A 19936-nucleotide genomic window follows, 5' to 3' on the forward strand; every position below is an offset into this window, starting at 1 on the left:
CAATGTTAGTGACTGGTGAGAACCGGGACTTTTTAGTGTTTTGCAGATATGTGTCGGAACTCGGGACACGTCAGCTTGAAAGCGGGACAGTCCCGGACAAACCGGGACGTCTGGTCACCGTAAACTTGTGGTAAGCTTAGCATAGCTTAGCATAAAGGCTAACAGGGGGAAAGAGCTAGTCTGGCTCTGTCCAAACGTAAAACAAATCTGCCCTCCAGCACCTCGTAAGCAAAACAAGTTGGTTTTACAGAGGTTATGCTAAACTAAGCTAACAGTCTCACTCTCTATTTCATAAAGAGAGTGATATTGATTAATTGTCAGTTGCTGTCAGCATCGATTTTGAATCAATAAAAATAGGTTGGAGGTGCGCTACATTTTGCATAAATAGAACCAGGGAAAGCGGCCACGTCGGACACGCCGCTTTGCCTGTTCGCTGAAGCATGGAGCAGGTTAGGACATCCTCATTGAGAAAAACTGAAACAATGTGATGTTTGCTCATTCGCATCGCATCCAGTTATGTCATGAGACGCAGAGCAAATACGCTGTTATGAATCACCATTATGAATCTCCCAGAGAATCTGATATGGAGAGGGCAGATAAGAGTACCAGCAGTTTGTGAGAAGCTCCGGTACGCAAGAAAAAGTCACGGTACGCCAAGGGGTAAAATGTAGAAGTGCCAGTACCGCATACCGGTCAGTACCGTGCCCACGAGCTCTGCCCTCGATGGGAAAATAAAGTTTGACTTGACTTTATGTAAGTAAAAAATTAAAACTAGTCAATAAAAGTGAAAAAAAAATTAAATCTGTGTATTCTCCGAACAGAAAGATGTCCAGATTAGAGGCTGACATTCTTTTGGGGAATCCCGTGAAAAGATGGAGAGTTGGAGTGGATTTCACTATTCATCATGTGACTGGTACGGGACAGGAAAAAAAGTCAACGGGAATGGGCGGGACGAGAATCATAATAACAATAGTTCAGTAGAGATGCTTCGGTCACCGGTCTCAGATATAGCCGATTCTGTGCCAGTCAAATTTACACACATGCGCCGCACAATGATTCACGTTGCGCACCGTGCACAGCGGAATAGACAATAACTATAGTGGTTTTGTTGCCTAATCCTAAATTTTAATGCCAAAAATAGAGTTACGCAAAGGGGCGTGACAAAGCCGCAGTACGTGATGAGTTGGGCTGTGAACGTGTGAGAATGCCCCATAACTTCTAATACAGTCTTTAACAATGTTTCAATCACTGCTTTTTAATTAGCTCCAATCCATTCTGCCACAGACGTTAATATAATATAATATATAATAATATATAACAGTCTGACGAGACAATTAGAGACTGCAGACTGGTTTCAGTCCTGTGTCACTGTGCAGGATTAGTAATGAGGAACATGGCAGGACAGTAATTTGACAGGGGATAAACTTTGAGCCACTCAGCTTGTCTCCTCGGCTTGCCGTGACAGTTTTGTTAAGTTCCAATAATTAATTTGTCATTGTTTATTTGTGGAACTGAAGGGCCAATCCTATTCAGTCATCCACTCAGCGCACGCATGAGTGTTTGTGATGTTATTATGGTACAACCTCATTTATTTGAGAATGCTGACAGAACATGATTGGAACAAACAGAATGATGGTTATACACTATATAAATATATATATATATATATTTTATCATATTTGACCAGGCAAGACTAGTCTGTAACCCTATACACGTGAATGGGGGAGCTGCCGTTTTTCTGAATAAAAAGCACTATAACGTCTACATTTCTCAACCGATTTCAACGAGTCGTTATTATATTAAAGGGTTTATGATCTACGAGGAGTAGAAAAATAACGTTTTGTCTCCAGTTACTTAGACTCGGTAGTTAAGCTATAATCGCTGTTGGACGAGTGTGTACCGTAGGCTGACATGAACCGAATTACTCAAGTGATAGAAAATAATTCATTTATCATAAGGAACTGTTAAAACTCACGTTTGTCAAGTATGGCTTTGGCTTATTTTCCTTGTTTAAGGTTAATACTTGTAGAGAGGTCCCTGCAAAATATGATATAATATAATATAATATGATATAATGTACAATGAAATGTCTTCCTCCATTTTAGCGATCATTCTTTCAATCTATGGGCTACCCCTAACACTGCTACAGCAATTACTATATGTACTTAGTAATAAGATCAATCAGAATTAAAGCTGCGAGCAGCGATGAACCGGCCCTCGCACCTTCCCACGCGTCGGAGGTACTGGCGGGACGCCGACTGACGCGGCCAGGCACAATGAAACCGAAACTATGATGAGCGCGATGACGCCTGCCACAAGACTATACGACAAACGGTTCACGAGTTATGAAAGGGGCGTGGCTAACATGTAGGGGGCGGGGATAGCAATACCATTGAAACAGTAACTCTCTACCTAGTGCAATGACACCTCCAACAAGACTACGACAAACGGTTCATGAGATATGAAAGGGGGTGGGAATAATGTGTAGGGGGCGAGATAACAATACCAACTTAACAGGCACTCTCTGCTGAGTGATATGACACCTCCCACAAGACTCTACGACAAACGGTTCATGAGTTATGAAAGGGGGCGTGGCTAACGTCTTGGGGGGGGGGGGGGGGGCTATGAGTATTTTTGCATGTAAATGTTCTCAGGACTGGACCCTTATCATGCCTGAGAAATCTGGGGCAGATCTGACTATGTACACTGGAGTTACAGCAACTTCCTGTTTCATGGCGAATGGCTCAAAATGGTCACGCCACGGTCAGGTCGTTCAGTGAAAACTCACCATTTGAATAACTAGATTTATAGTTGTGCGTTAAAGCCATAGACTGTATATGAAGACATGAACAACATGACAGCTCCCCAAAAGTGAAGCCAAAGCAACTCGATCGCCCCCCCTGGTGGCTGTTTGCAGTATAGGTCATGAAGCCATAATTATATATATTTTTTAATTTTGTCTTTCTCATTTTGGAACTGAAAGACCAAAATGAAGATCAATTCAATCACACTTGACACTAAATTTGACCAAAATTTCAATTAGTCCACAAGAAATCTAGTGGACATATTGTTATGAAAGTTACTGAGCAAATTCATACTGCAAGCTCATGTTCAAACTTTATTTTGTTTAATTTGCATCCCTCAAGCCTCTCAAGGAATACACAAAGTAAAACCGAGTTCACACCCACACACACATTTTAAGGTGGGATATCTCTGATTACACTTAATGACAATAATTACACAAATCAGAGAATGCAATCAAGCAAGCTAAAAGCTATCAGCCAGAATCAAATGAAGTGGAAGCAGAATACATCAGTACAATACACAATGCCAGAAGCAAATGGTGCGTGACGGAGTGTGAGCTATTAACTAAGGAGTCGACATTCTATCATCAAATCTGGCTTATCAAATGCAAACAGACAATGTAAAGCATCCTAATGTGAAACACTGACAAAGTCAGATGGATCTCAAAGAAAGCTCAAATAGCCTGCAGGCAGTGGATCCAGTGAAAAATGTCGCAGGTCTTTAATTTCAGCACAGAAGTGGGAAAAAAAAACAATTTGGGTGTTAAAAGTTCACCATTCTTTCAGCACTGTTTTTTATTAATGTTAATTAAATTACAGATTCTGGGCACTCATGGAATTAGTATTAATTTTCATCCCAAGATGTGTTGGAAGAATGGCTGTGGGAGACAATTAGTTCCAACATGCAAAGTTTTAATTAGTCGGCTCAGGCCTTGGCCCAGTAATGGTCCTGCAAGCCCAATCACAGCGCTGAGTTCACTCTCTGTACCAGTGGCACCGTGACGGGTAGACCAGTGCTTAAAGTGTGAAAAAAAATAAGTGCCAGTACTCTCTTATTCACATGTTGGCCTGTGTATCGGCGGTTGTCCGCAATCTGTTGTCTCTTATTCCTATTTATTCATTATTTCTTTAAGCATTTTATACTGTGTCAGTAATAATCAGCTGTGATTTTATTGCTATATTATTATTATTATACTTGTCCTATGCATTTCCCAAAGTAGGCCTATAATAATCTAATATTATTCCAACTGGAACATTATAGGGTTAAGGTATGGTGAACAGACGTCCCGGTTTGTCTGGGACAGTACCGGTTTCAAGCTGATGTGTCCCGAGTCCCGACACATATCTGTAAAACACTCAAAAGTCCCGGATTTCAACAGTCACTAACAAATTGTCCCGGTTTTCACTACAATTAAAAAAATTATATTATACTTACATAGACGTTTATCATGTCGCACTCATTAATTAATTTGTGCGCAAGAGATGAGTATACAAAAAGCCAGCCATGTTACGCGCGGTCAAGCCACAATTACGCACGGACGCAACAGATATCCGCTGGTTACATTAAATGTAGTTTTGATCCACAGAACCCTCCGTGCTTATGTGCACATCAAACGTGTCGTTTTGATTAATTATTCTACACAGTTCCTTCTGCGCATCAACAGGCATTTCACTCTGCTTATAACTCCCTCAGGACCGGCCGTTCCGTCTTTCACCCGGACGCTGTCTCCATCCTGAACAAAATGTCGTCTGAGCTCCACAATAATAATTATAACAGCCTGAGACCAAACAAGTTGAAAAATAATGTATTTAGGCCCAGACAACAATACGTTTCCTCTGAGGGAAACTCTCTACAGGACTCCCAAACTGTCAGTGCGTCATGACGGGGATACTCCTGTGATTAAAGGGAGAGAAAGAATGTGAATGTGATGATTGTCACTCACAGCATCTAATGCACCCCCCCTATAATAATACCATCTTTATGATCCCACTCCATGCTCAAATGCACCACAGGTGTGCCAGGTTAGCCATCCTGATGAAAACGCCTGAGTGCGCGTGCATGAACGTGCGCGTGCATGCACAAGCGGTACACTTAAGTGTCCCGGTTTGGGGGTTTGAAAATATGGCAACCCTATGATAAGGGGGTTTGTTGTATATAGTGTTAATACTTAAAGTGCTTTCCTGTGTTATTTGTAGGCCTGTTCAGCTTTGTCACGGCCATCGGCGTTCAATACTGTTGCACAATTCTCACTAACTCTCACTAGTCACTAATTCTGGCTTTAGGACCAATCATTGTACCTTATACAGCATGGTAGGATGGTCATCCCTCATGTTACAACACTGGTACATTTTAGTCTATAAGATCATCTCTGGCAAAATTCTGACTTACTTGAGCCAGAAGTTTGTAATTCTCCAAAACAGTTATAATCTAAGGTCACATAAATGGCCTGTTCCACTACGGTCCTGGTCCTGGAACCATCTGCAAGCCAAGCTTAAACTTGAGACCCTTATCTCTTTAAATGATTTTAAACGTAGAATAAAGGAAGTGGTCCCTGCTGGTTGCATTTGTTTAAAAAAAATAGCAAACACATGACCAACATGTCGTCCTGTTAATGCACTGCATAATGATGTCATGTATTTTGTCAAACCTATTGTTGCCGTTGTGATTCAATGTTGTCTGTTTATGTGTTGGATGCTGCTATTTGACCCTGTCTTGGCTATAGGTCTCACTTGTAAAAGAGGTTTTAATCTCAATGTGACTTCCTAGTTAAATAATGTAAAACCATCCGCGGTAAGTAAATGCACAGGGAAAGTGCGCTGGGATTGTGGTGACGTAGTTTAAAGAGCGAAAAGACACACACCTGGAGGGCGGGGCGGGAGGGGAGGTCAATGGGTCCAACAAACACAAGGCTTTCATCCGAGATACCGCTGTTTGTGTCCCGTGTTCACAACGTTCAGTGTCATTTTCACTATACAAACATAGTAATTTTAAGCCCAACCATGTAGTTCTTCCCTAAACCTAACTATAGCGACGCCAAGAGTAACTATTGTGGTTTAAATGCCAAAAATAAAGTGACGCCAAGTGACAAAGCGGTGGTATGTGACGAGTTGGGATGAGAACGCGTTGGCCTGTTGGACAAAAGTGTCTACATGCCACTACATTTTAATTATGTCTTTCTTAATGCAAGGGGCGAGTGTGTATTTATATGTAAAGTAGGTGTCCGGTTCTTCCTGCCCGCTGCCAGACAAGTATCGCAATCACTAAAAGTTGGTGTGATTACTGGAGGCAAGGGCACTGACAAGTGTGCTGTCTTAGGCAGAATTACAACAGGGCTATCAATAACAGTTAGAGGCCAGCAGGCAGAGGAGTCACCACAAACAGGAGTCACTTTCACAAAGTTCCAGTCTGGATACACTGATCACAAACTCCCTGTACTTGCACAGAGTTGGAATGCCATTCATTGCAGCAATAATAGGTTTGCGAAAACAATAGTGTCACAGTCTGCTGTATATTTTTTTAAAAGTGGGCATTATGTATGAATCAGAATCAGAATCAGAATCATGTTTATTGCCAGGTGTAAGAGGTATACACTAGGAATTTGCTTTGGTTATGTTGGTGCAAGTCAAACAGTATAATAACAAAATAATAGATAAAAACGTAAAAAAATTTAAATTCTACCATTATACAATATACAAAATAAGCTATAAACAAAAATAAACATGATATAAACAGATAGCGCAAATATTGACGGAGTGCAAAAAGTGTATCTATGTTTAAAGGTGCACCAACTGCTCAGCACCAACCAGCAGACGGACACAGAGAATAGACGAGTATTCCACAGTAAATGGGAGTGAAAATTAAGAGTGTGTGCATGTGAAAAATGATCCGGTTGTACCAAATGACCGCTGGCAAAATACGGCATGCTCCGACGGGAACAAATCTTTCTGGCTGTATTCAAAACCGCATACTATACTAGTAGTACATACTGATTTGGCCAAAATCTAGCACGTAGCATGTAGTATGCAGTGTGCGAACAAAAGCTAAATCTACAGTATGCCAAAAGTACTTGGATGTCGTACTGATTTGGAAAAAATCTGTATCCCACAATGCAAAGCATTGGAACGATGCAGGCTACGGTTACAACGGCTCGTTTTTTTACATTTTTCTTAGCTATTTCATCACTAAATTCACTTCTGAAAAATCGTTGTCTAATTGAAAATGTAGATTGAGAATATTGACATTTTTACATATAAGATGGCGAATCGAACATTTGTTCCACCGTTGTCGGAGTTTAGAAGCTCCACAAACTACCGTCACAGCTAGCCTGCAGGTCGCCACCTCTCCAGCCGGGCGGTCACGCTCACAGACCGCTATGAGCTGGCTGGAGCTCTCTAGAGATCGGTCTCGTAGACGAGGGGTTTTTAGTTCCTTGTTGACGGATAGTTTTGTTTAAATATCACAACATAAATGTCCATTATAAATCAACGGGAACCTGTGTTTATCTGCCTGTTTGGAGTTGAAAAGCTCCACAATCACCCACGGGGGTAGCTCGCTGGAGAGCCGAGCACTGACGCTCACAGACCGGCTACAGAGCAGCAGAGTGGCGAGGGAAGAGGAGAGGGAAAGAGCTGCCTCTGACGGGGCAGAGATACCTGCTGAGACAACTTGACCCTTTTTAACATTACTCTAATATCTGGAGGGAGATCAGTCCACTGTTTTGTTTCTGCAACTGTAAAAGCCTAGTCTAGCATACTGCAAATACATCACTTTAACTGTTTCATACTACTCAGGAACGCAGTATGCACTATACAGTACATACTGCATACTGTGTTCGTCAGTAGTATGTAGTGGGCAGTTTCGAATACAGCCTCTTTATTATTAACAAAACTCACTGTAGAAGACATTCAGACAACAGCTTCTCATTTTAGGCGGTGCTGACTGTGACCACACACTTCTAGTGGGGCATAAGTGATGATTGAGAGGGAATATTTTTGCCTTATTCTCGGGGGCGTTACTGTTGAAATGATTGTGGGCGTAACTTCCGGTGAGGAAGCGGAAGTAGCAGTAAGCTAGTTAGTTCCATAGGCTAACCATAGTGGCTAACCACTTCTTTTGAAAAGTAACTTGCCTTTAATTTAGCAAATCCTGCTTCATTTTTAACAGATATTTAACTAACGTTAAAATTGCATTTTCGAAAATGTCCTTTCGGAGCTCTGGTTGTGCTGTTGGCGGCTGTACTAACAACCAGACAAGGCTAAATTTGTGCAGGGCAGTATTAGACTAAAAATAGTTTAAGTACAGTTATCTGTGTGTAGAAAAAAAACTAAAACTCATTAGTGTGGAAGTACTGATCTGCCTCAGAGCTTTTCAGATTGTTCATCGCTTCACCGTCCGTAGCAACGGAGTCAATAATGTAGCTAAATATGCTAGTGTAGGTTATCTGAGGCCACTTCTTCAGGTCGTCCTCCCATCCCTCCATAGTAGAAGGCAGAGCTATGATCACATTATCCCCTTTAAGGTGTAGGAGGTGGTTTCCCCACATGTTTTACTAGATTTTTTAATACAATTGCTCTAGGAGAGACGATTAGCGTAATGTTATCATGGAAAACACCAGTTCCGGTTCAGTCACACAACGCGCTGGAAGTTGCACGCGTAATTCACACAAGGCATCATGGGGGCTAGGAATAAGGTGGATACATTGTTTTTTTCCATTAATTCTTGCATATTATACCTTTAAAGGGACTCTATGTAAGAATTAGAAATTGCTTCTTAACAGCGACACCTGTGGCCGTTAAGTCAACGAAATTCAGCGTCCTGTTGCTCGCGCTCGCTCTACATAGACATGAACGAGCATCGACCAACACAATGAGGCGACGCACGTCAGCTAAAACCACAATATAACTCTATTTCACCTGCTTGGTGGTAATGTTAGCTGACCAGACGAAGGTCTCTCCATGAATCCATGCTGATACTGTGTTTTCCTGCTTCAGCCTCCCGACCGCGGTCAGAAGGAACAGGGTAGACACCGGAGATTTGGTCGGAGACGATAACGTAATTCTTCTGCAGTGTGCGCGCATACACGTAAGATAGCGAGTGAGAACGAATTGTAAGGAGCGAACGGAGGATATCACTTCCTGTCTGCCTGTGCGAGTGAAGGCAAGCAGAGGAGCAGAGTACAGCAGAGACTCCGGCCCTGGAGACCAAAGATACGGTCTCCCCTGTGTCTTCTGACCGCGGTCGCGAGGCTGAAGCAGGAAGAGTTAAAACTGTTTTGCAAGACAGCAAAGACTAGATATAACTTTGCGGTTTCGGTGCTTCCGTAGCCACACGCGAGCGCGCATGGGACACTGACCGGCAATGATTTATACATATAAGAAGTTACAAACAGTACCTTTAAAGGACTGGATTGGAGTAAAAAAAAAAATGTGATCAGAACATCCCTCCTGATTATTTACTAGTATTTGAACAAACAGTATATCAAACAAAAACCTAATGAAATTAAATAATATGAATAGATTCATTTTTAACATGTTTAAGAAGATTATATCAGTCCCATTAACAATAATATTTGCCTATGTTCATCTCTCTCTTCTCAATGAGAGCAGCATCATGAACATCCAACATCTCAAATCAACATAATGAATCTTCATTAAGACATGTTGTGATGACCCAGAGATCACACTAGTAGAAGTGAGAAGCGCTGAGCTTGTTCACAGACCAGCAGCCACTAACAAGCCTCATGCAGCCCCGACTTCACTGTTTTTACCCGGACTGTTGCAGCGCTTCACCTCAGAACTACCACAGTGTTCCACTACAGAGAGCTCTGTGGCAGCTTGATGGATGGAGTTTATAATTGACTTCATATACAGTGAACATTCATAATTTCCATGCGAGCTCAATAGATGCATACAAATTAATCGAACCCTTTTCTCCTCGGGATTTATTTCAGAGACAATGACCCTGGTTTCGAGCTGTCACAGGGACTCAGTAAAGCTGCTCATTGATCACGGTCAGGTAGCCAATAGTTTATCGTTAAGGAGAGTTTTCTGTGTGGTTTATGGAGAATGGGTCAATATTGGCTCCTACAGCGGACAGTTTGGTTCATGTGCTCACAGCTTAATTGGGATTTGAGATGGACAAAATGTATTCAAACTATGTGTGCACTTTTGTTTATCTCTGTGGCTGTGGCATCTGCTCTCATACTGTATGGTAAAAAATTCAGGGTCTGGCCCTGCAGTGGATCAATTATGGGTGTCCTCTGTTAGGAGAAGCAAGGACGCACAGTAACAATCACTCTCGTGAATGTAGAGATGTATACGTTTAAAACAGGCAGAACCTTAACAGAAGTGAGGAAACAACACAAAGCCATAAAAAGGCTCGATAGTTTATTCTCTTGAGAGAGGTTGATTAATGCTGTTCTGCCTCAGCCTTTTACTGCTGTTCCAGCGTACGTCTGGCTAGGCCAGTGGTTCTCAAACTGTGGGGCGCGCCCCCCAGACATAACGTGGTGTGCGTGACTGGGTGCACAGGTTTGAAGAATGTTGATGTCAAATATAGTCAATAAGTGCAATGAAAAATACAGAATATTATCAGACTTATCATTTAAAGGCACCTTTGTAACAGAGAGTGATGTAACGAGTAATGTAAATGCTTACTTCAGCTGCTTTCCCATCATAAAATGATCAACTGGGTTATTAACTGTGAAACCATCAAGCATTCGACTAATGCCAGGATCAGACTACAGGATATTTTTGACGGTTACGTTGGTCACTATGTCAGATTAGACGATTGAGAGTCATAAATTCTTGTCGTGACTTGGCCGCGACACATGACAGACTACATGTCGGTCCCCTGTTCCGACAATACACACTCTCCCGGCATCGCCGTCTTATTATACGGGCTTACCGGGGCTCAAGCCCGCGGGCCCGACCATGTAAAGGGACCCACGAGGCTCCAGGGGAGAACAATACAAATATAATTCACAGGGAGAAGCGAAAGCGGGCGCGCAACATCGGTGGTGTTTTTTACTCCGACACAACCCTAGATTGAATGTCCTACCGCGAGGTCCGGCAGCAGTTGTGCTGGGAAGGTTAGATGACATCCTTCTGCATAATAAGTAGCCATGTGCTTCTGTTTACAGCTCTGTGCGTCTGTGCTCAGCCGGTCAAATTCACGGCCGTGACGGAACACATCGTGGAAAGCAAAACAAAAATCAAACATGCTAGACTTTGTCGGTTGTTGTGTAGTGTGTTATAATACACTACACAAGATAAAACAATTGATTTTCGCACATGACGCTCATTTATCGTTCCAGATCCGAGTCGTCACCCTACGAAGGGCGTGTCGGGCTATAATCGGGATGATATTGTGTAGTCTGAACCGGACATTAAAGGTGACCCCAAATGCCAGATGCTGTTCGTGAAGATATGTTTAAAGGCCAGAAACATTTGTAAAGCTTGTGTGCATTAGATGATGTTTCATCTCCCTCTACCCAACTGTACTGGCTGACAAATTGGCTTGTTGAGTGTTCACACAACAAGACTGCCAACAAAAGTTTTGATCATGTTTGACAGGGACTTGATTGGGACCTCCCACACAAGAACAGGAGCTCAGGGGGGCAATTAAAAAGGGACTTGCTCACAGCATCGGCGTAATGAGGCAACATAATGATCCTACTGATGTACCAGTGAAAACTAATTTGAGACGACCCAATTGACTGCTATTGTCTCTGTAGTGGGCATCCACCTTAACAAGCTACTGATGACTGCAGGCTAACTAGATGTAATGTACCAAGATCAAATATTGAATATTTGCAATTGGATCTGCTACATGGGCTTTTAAACATGGAGTCAGATCAGTCTCAATATTAATGAATGCACACTGAAGGATTCACAAATGTATTTGGGGATTTATATATAAATGACTACACAAAAATATTTTTAAATGCAAACTAAAATAGTTATCATTGTATATAAATGTACAAAATAATCCACATATAAAAATATAAGGTTCACAAATAAAAATATAAGGTTCACAAATATAGTTCTGATGCACACGCAAATATTTCTTGTTTTAAATAAATGTAATAGAAATCCACAAATATGTGTATTTTAAAATATTTGCAATTTTCAACAAAATGCATTTGGATGTTGTTAAATTCATGTAGAAACTGTTAATTCTGCATTTACAAATTAGGTAGGTAGCCAAGTTATGATGTTAACTGGATCTTCGAACTAGACAGGCCTGGGAGAAGTGCTTTTGTTCCTGCAGTCCGAAGGTAGGCTACCCGGTCCGAACAACAGTTTGTTTTTTTATCATTAAATTAATTTATGGGAATTTTTGAGGCGATAAAATCAACTGTGTAGATTTTGAATATGAGCAGTTTTATGAAAACTGATGGCGAACCGAGAATTTGCTCTAACGTGTTCAGAATTTAGAAGCTCCACAAGACCGCGAGCGGACCAACTCCCGTGGATCTCCCTCTGGTTGTCTGGTGGAGGAGCAGAGCACAGTGGGGCTTGCTGGAGGCTGCTTAGAGGCTGCGGGACAGAGCCAGGCAGCCGAGAATCAAACAAGGGCCCGCACAGCATGTTGGAGAACCAGAGGGAGTGCAGGAGAAATACGGGTTCCATGCCCACTGCCGAGTGGTCGCTATCAGCTGTCCTCCAGTGTCTACGCACACCTGGATGTGGAGCCTCCAATGTGCTTTCCTCTCTATCCCTGTAAAGCCTCTAGATTTTTACAACCAAAACATATATGAAAAGTTCATTTTAGACTTCTCGATCAGACACAGTTTAAATAATGATAGTATTTTTGCCATGGCAATTGTTTGCCTAAATACATAAATATTGGAATATGTAGTAACAGTCATACTTACTATTATGCTTATTTTTATTGATTGATAATTAGTGCCTGATAGAAAAGTCTAAAATAAACTCTTCGTATATGTTTTGTTTGTAAAAATCTAGAGGATTTACCTCGGCTGGATAGGCAGGCAAAGCGGGTGAGAGGAGAGGCAGGGCCTACAGATCATGTTGGAGGCTCCACATCCAGGGCTGTGTGAACACTAGAGGACAGCTGATAGTGGCCACTCGGCAGTGGACATGGAACCCGTAATTCACCTGCACTCCCTCTGGTTCTCCAACATGCTGTGCGGGCCCTTGCTTGACTCTCGGCTGCATGGCTCTATCCCACAGCTGCTAAGCTGCTTCCAGCAAGCCCCATTGTGCTCTGCTCCTCCACCAGACAACCATTTTCATTAAACTGACAATATTCAAAATCCACACAGTTGATTTTATCGCCTCAAAAATTCCCAGAAGTGACTTAAATGATGAAAAAACAAACCGTTGTTCCGACCGGGTAGCCTACCTTCAGACCGCAGTCTGAACAAAAGCACTCCTCCCTTGCTTGTTTAGTTCAAAGCCCCGGTCAGCATCATAACTAGGCTACCTACCGTTAGCCTTTAGAAGCCAGTAGCCAATCAGAAGCAGAGTAGTGGCGAGTGTGGGAACGCCCACAAAATGTCACACCAGGTTTACGCCGTGTTACGCATTTGTGAATTCTGGTACATTGTATTAACTTCAAAATAAAAGGTTATTGTACTGGCGGTGCACGGGGACCTCCGCGCTGCCGCTGCTTTTGCCATACAACAGCAGGGTACGGCGCTCCAGAGAGCTGGGAGGACAGAGAACGGTGGGCGGTTGCCAGCTCCGCGAACAGCAGCGGAAAAAAAACACCAACACATATCCGACAGTATGATAATAATGCACTTCCTGTTCCTAGTCTGATAGTCTGTAGATATGTAGCCTATAAACAAGATATATTTTAATAAAATACAGTTTTACCGACAGGATACAGTAGAGCACAGAGGCCGTTTCCATGCTGACAAGTGCCCGTGTCTGCGTGTTTATTCACCTGAGGGGCGCGGTGATCCCGCGGATCCCAGCTGGACATCAGATGAATAGCAGTCCTTAATGTGGCCAGGAAGCATTCGCATACACACTGCTAAAAGAATGTGGTCATATGTGGCCCAGACAACCTCTGAATGTGGTCTGAAAGATCCAATCTCAATACGTCTCGAGTGTGTTCACACCTGTACTAAGAGCTGTCCACCTGTACTAAGAGCTGTCCACTTGTGATCGGATCACTGAGGACGCATGTTAATACCAGGTCTGAACAGGGCCGTAGTGTAAAGCGCTTTGAGTGGTGAGAAGACTGATGCTCACCATTGTCATGTAGTTAAAATGGCGCCTGTAGAGACAAGTCTTGACTTTATCAGCAGCTTGCTTGGGGCGATAAAATAATCGCCCTTTTCAGATTAGAGTTGAGGACGCTGATTGGCTAAATTTAATGTCATAAGTTCATATCTTGAATCAGCAATTGGCTAAACTGCTACACAGGTACTGTGGGCGATTTCTCCGTCTCCGCCCCAGAGCTGAACTTCAGACATATACAGACAGGCAGAGGGGACGTGAAGGAAAAGCATATATTTTGCACAGATGATTCTCTGTCATATTTTACACATATTACTGGGTGAATTCCATATTTGAAACAGACAAATATTGCCAATTTGTACAATTTGTTATTATTGTTGGCTGTGTGTGGCTGAAGAAGGGCAGAACCATAGCGTCCTCTATTGGCCAGCCGCCCCTGGTCGGCAGACTATCACAGTCTGGCTGACGCATGGAGAGACAACCATTCACACTCATGCACTCGCTGCATGTCTTTGGACTGTGGGAACCGGAGGACCCGGAGAAAACCCACGCCCATTTAAAACCTCAGCAGCTCAATGATGTTGTCCTGTTCCTCTTCATGGGCGTTGTTTTGCCTCCATGATGAGGTTCAGCCTGGCGTTTGACCAGGGGGGAGGGGGGGTGGGGGACCGTTCTCAATAGTCCCGTCTGTTGTTCAGTGACCTATATGATGAGCATTTATTCCACATATTAGTAAACGTTGAAACTTCCTGTTAACTTAACACATTCTTGATCAGAATTTCTTTAGAACAAGTTGAAGTGTGTTGTTGTCATAAGGGAACCTACCTCATTCGGCCAGCACGCCGAGGACATCTGCTCCTCTGTAGTTGTCCTTGTCGTGTCTTCCTCTTCCAAAGTGTACGATGGCCACGTTCTTCGCTGGCCGGCAGGAGACCTTCTTGACTTGACCAAAGTGTGAGAAGTGCCTATGGATGATGCGTTCATAAAATATTTCAACCCGTAGTAGAATTTCACAAAAAGATCATCACATTTAATAAACTTACTTTTCATCTACGCAAGTTGTTCTTCCTTTTGGGCTTTGCAGTCTGACTGTCAGCGGCCCTGGAGCGCTTGGATGGAGGGGCGTTATTCACGCTTGTCTGCCAATTAATAAGACGAGGTTGATCGGCAATTGACAAATTGGCCATGAGCAGTGTGAGCTCTTTGATGGATTCATCCTCCTCTCTGACCGCATGAAACACATTATATTTGTTTGGATCATCCGTCTTTTTAACCTTAAAAAGCTAAAACAAAAGTGTCTCTGCTTTTACTACTAATAGCGGGGCAGTTAAAGTGGCAGTAGACAGTGTATTTTTGGCATCATTCGGCTAACGTCCCATAAATTAACATAAATAGCTGTTACCAGCTACCATCAGCTAATGTGAAATAGCTGTTACCGGCTACCATCAGCTAAGGTTAAGTAGCTGTTACCGGCCGCTAACATTTAATGTTAAATAGCTGTTACCGGCTACTATCAGCTAATGTTAAATATCTGTTACCGGCTACCATCAGCTAATGTTAAATAGCTGTTACCGGCTACTATCAGCTAATGTTAAATAGCTGTTACCGGCTACCATCAGCTAATGTTAAATAGCTGTTACCGGCTATCATCAGCTAAGGTTAAATAGCTGTTACCGGCCGCTAACATTTAATGTTAAATAGCTGTTACCGGCTACTATCAGCTAATGTTAAATAGCTGTTACCGGCTACTATCAGCTAATGTTAAATAGCTGTTACCGGCTACTATCAGCTAATGTTAAATAGCTGTTACCGGCTACCATCAGCTAATGTTAAATAGCTGTTACCGGCTACCATCAGCTAATGTTAAATAGCTGTTACCGGCTACCATCAGCTGATGTTAAATAGCTGTTACCGGCTATCATCAGCTAAGGTTAAATAGCTGTTACCGGCCGCTAACATTTAATGTTAAATAGCTGATACCGGCTACTATCAGCTAATGTTAAATAGCTGTTACCGGATTCCATCAGCTAAGGTTAAATAGCTGTTACCGGCCGCTAACATTTAATGTTAAATAGCTGTTACCGGCTACTATCAGCTAATATTAAATAGCTGTTACCGGCTACTATCAGCTAATGTCAACTAGCTGTTACCGGCTACTATCAGCTAATGTTAAATAGCTGTTACCGGATTCCATCAGCTAAGGTTAAATAGCTGTTACCGGCCGCTAACATTTAATGTTAAATAGCTGTTACCGGCTACTATCAGCTAATGTTAAATAGCTGTTACCGGCTACCATCAGCTAATGTTAAATAGCTGTTACCGGCTACCATCAGCTAATGTTAAATAGCTGTTACCGGCTACCATCAGCTAATGTTAAATAGCTGTTACCGGCTTCCATCAGCTAATGTTAAATAGCTGTTACCGGCTACCATCAGCTAAGGTTAAATAGCTGTTACCGGCCGCTAACATTTAATGTTAAATAGCTGTTACCGGCTACTATCAGCTAATGTTAAATAGCTGTTACCGGGTACCATCAGCTAATGTTAAATAGCTGTTACCGGCTACCATCAGCTAAGGTTAAATAGCTGTTACCGGCTACTATCAGCTAATGTTAAATAGCTGTTACCGGCTACCATAAGCTAATGTTAAATAGCTGTTACCGGCTACCATCAGCTAAGGTTAAATAGCTGTTACCGGCTACTATCAGCTAATGTTAAATAGCTGTTACCGGCTACCATAAGCTAATGTTAAATAGCTGTTACCGGCTACCATCAGCTAATGTTAAATAGCTGTTACCGGCTACTATCAGCTAATGTTAAATAGCTGTTACCGGCTACCATAAGCTAATGTTAAATAGCTGTTACCGGCTACCATCAGCTAATGTTAAATAGCTGTTACCGGCTACAATCAGCTAATGTTAAATAGCTGTTACCGGCTACCATCAGCTAATGTTAAATAGCTGTTACCGGCTACTATCAGCTAATGTTAAATAGCTGTTACCGGCTACTATCAGCTAATGTTAAATAGCTGTTACCGGCTACCATCAGCTAAGGTTAAATAGCTGTTACCGGCCGCTAACATTTAATGTTAAATAGCTGTTACCGGCTACTATCAGCTAATGTTAAATAGCTGTTATCGGCTACTATCAGCTAATGTTAAATAGCTGTTACCGGCTACCATCAGCTAAGGTTAAGTAGCTGTTACCGGCCGCTAACATTTAATGTTAAATAGCTGTTACCGGCTACTATCAGCTAATGTTAAATAGCTGTTACCGGCTACTATCAGCTAATGTTAAATATCTGTTACCGGCTACCATCAGCTAATGTTAAATAGCTGTTACCGGCTACCATCAGCTAATGTTAAATAGCTGTTACCGGCTACCATCAGCTAATGTTAAATAGCTGTTACCGGCTACTATCAGCTAATGTTAAATAGCTGTTACCGGCTACCATCAGCTAATGTTAAATAGCTGTTACCGGCTACCATCAGCTAATGTTAAATAGCTTTTACCGGCTACCATCAGCTAATGTTAAATAGCTGTTACCGGCTACCATCAGCTAATGTTAAATAGCTGTTACCGGCTACCATCAGCTAATGTTAAATAGCTGTTACCGGCTACCATCAGCTAATGTTAAATAGCTGTTACCGGCTACCATCAGCTAAGGTTAAATAGCTGTTACTGGCCGCTAACATTTAATGTTAAATAGCTGTTACCGGCTACTATCAGCTAATGTTAAATAGCTGTTACCGGCTACTATCAGCTAATGTTAAATAGCTGTTACCGGCTACCATCAGCTAATGTTAAATAGCTGTTACCGGCTACCATCAGCTAAGGTTAAATAGCTGTTACCGGCCGCTAACATTTAATGTTAAATAGCTGTTACCGGCTACTATCAGCTAATGTTAAATAGCTGTTACCGGCTACTATCAGCTAATGTTAAATAGCTGTTAACGGCTACTATCAGCTAATGTTAAATAGCTGTTACCGGCTACCATCAGCTAATGTTAAATAGCTGTTACCGGCTACCATCAGCTAATGTTAAATAGCTGTTACCGGCTACCATCAGCTAATGTTAAATAGCTGTTACCGGCTACCATCAGCTAATGTTAAATAGCTGTTACTGGCTATCATCAGCTAAGGTTAAATAGCTGTTACCGGCCGCTAACATTTAATGTTAAATAGGTGTTATCGGCTACTATCAGCCAATGTTAAATAGCTGTTACCGGCTACTATCAGCTAATGTCAACTAGCTGTTACCGGCTACTATCAGCTAATGTTAAATAGCTGTTACCGGATTCCATCAGCTAAGGTTAAATAGCTGTTACCGGCCGCTAACATTTAATGTTAAATAGCTGTTACCGGCTACCATCAGCTAATGTTAAATAGCTGTTACCGGCTACCATCAGCTAATGTTAAATAGCTGTTACCGGCTTCCATCAGCTAATGTTAAATAGCTGTTACCGGCTACCATCAGCTAAGGTTAAATAGCTGTTACCGGCCGCTAACATTTAATGTTAAATAGCTGTTACCGGCTACTATCAGCTAATGTTAAATAGCTGTTACCGGCTACCATCAGCTAATGTTAAATAGCTGTTACCGGCTACCATCAACTAATGTTAAATAGCTGTTACCGGCTACCATCAGCTAAGGTTAAATAGCTGTTACAGGCTACTATCAGCTAATGTTAAATAGCTGTTACCGGCTATTATCAGCTAATGTTAAATAGCTGTTACCGGCTACTATCAGCTAATGTCAACTAGCTGTTACCGGCTACCATCAGCTAAGGTTAAATAGCTGTTACCAGCTACCATCAGCTAATGTGAAATAGCTGTTACCGGCTACCATCAGCTAAGGTTAAGTAGCTGTTACCGGCCGCTAACATTTAATGTTAAATAGCTGTTACCGGCTACTATCAGCTAATGTTAAATAGCTGTTACCGGCTACTATCAGCTAATGTTAAATATCTGTTACCGGCTACCATCAGCTAATGTTAAATAGCTGTTACCGGCTACCATCAGCTAATGTTAAATAGCTGTTACCGGCTACCATCAGCTAATGTTAAATAGCTGTTACCGGCTACTATCAGCTAATGTTAAATAGCTGTTACCGGCTACCATCAGCTAATGTTAAATAGCTGTTACCGGCTACCATCAGCTAATGTTAAATAGCTTTTACCGGCTACCATCAGCTAATGTTAAATAGCTGTTACCGGCTACCATCAGCTAATGTTAAATAGCTGTTACCGGCTACTATCAGCTAATGTTAAATATCTGTTACCGGCTACCATCAGCTAATGTTAAATAGCTGTTACCGGCTACCATCAGCTAATGTTAAATAGCTGTTACCGGCTACTATCAGCTAATGTTAAATAGCTGTTACCGGGTACCATCAGCTAACGTTAAATAGCTGTTACCGGCTACCATCAGCTAATGTTAAATAGCTGTTACCGGCTACCATCAGCTAATGTTAAATAGCTGTTACCGGCTACCATCAGCTAATGTTAAATAGCTGTTACCGGCTACCATCAGCTAAGGTTAAGTAGCTGTTACCGGCCGCTAACATTTAATGTTAAATAGCTGTTACCGGCTACTATCAGCTAATGTTAAATAGCTGTTACCGGCTACTATCAGCTAACGTTAAATATCTGTTACCGGCTACCATCAGCTAATGTTAAATAGCTGTTACCGGCTACCATCAGCTAATGTTAAATAGCTGTTACCGGCTACCATCAGCTAATGTTAAATAGCTGTTACCGGCTACTATCAGCTAATGTTAAATAGCTGTTACCGGCTACCATCAGCTAATGTTAAATAGCTGTTACCGGCTACCATCAGCTAATGTTAGATAGCTGTTACCAGCTACCATCAGCTAAGGTTAAATAGCTGTTACCGGCCGCTAACATTTAATGTTAAATAGC

General features: G+C 42.1%; 2 long non-coding RNA genes across 2 annotated transcripts in view; both read right to left on the bottom strand.

The window, feature by feature from the left end:
* The window catches only part of LOC141783408 (uncharacterized), a 395872-nt gene that overhangs the window by 255466 nt on the left and 120470 nt on the right, over positions 1–19936 (bottom strand). The window lies entirely within an intron of this gene.
* Positions 14301–15368, bottom strand: LOC141783866 (uncharacterized). The gene is made up of 3 exons (XR_012597373.1): positions 15062–15368; positions 14844–14983; positions 14301–14720 (listed from the first exon to the last, which is right to left on the bottom strand). It is a non-coding gene; the product is annotated as an uncharacterized LOC141783866 (long non-coding RNA).

The sequence above is a fragment of the Sebastes fasciatus genome, chromosome 15, assembly GCF_043250625.1.
Source record: "Sebastes fasciatus isolate fSebFas1 chromosome 15, fSebFas1.pri, whole genome shotgun sequence".
Taxonomy (NCBI): Eukaryota; Metazoa; Chordata; class Actinopteri; order Perciformes; family Sebastidae; genus Sebastes; species Sebastes fasciatus.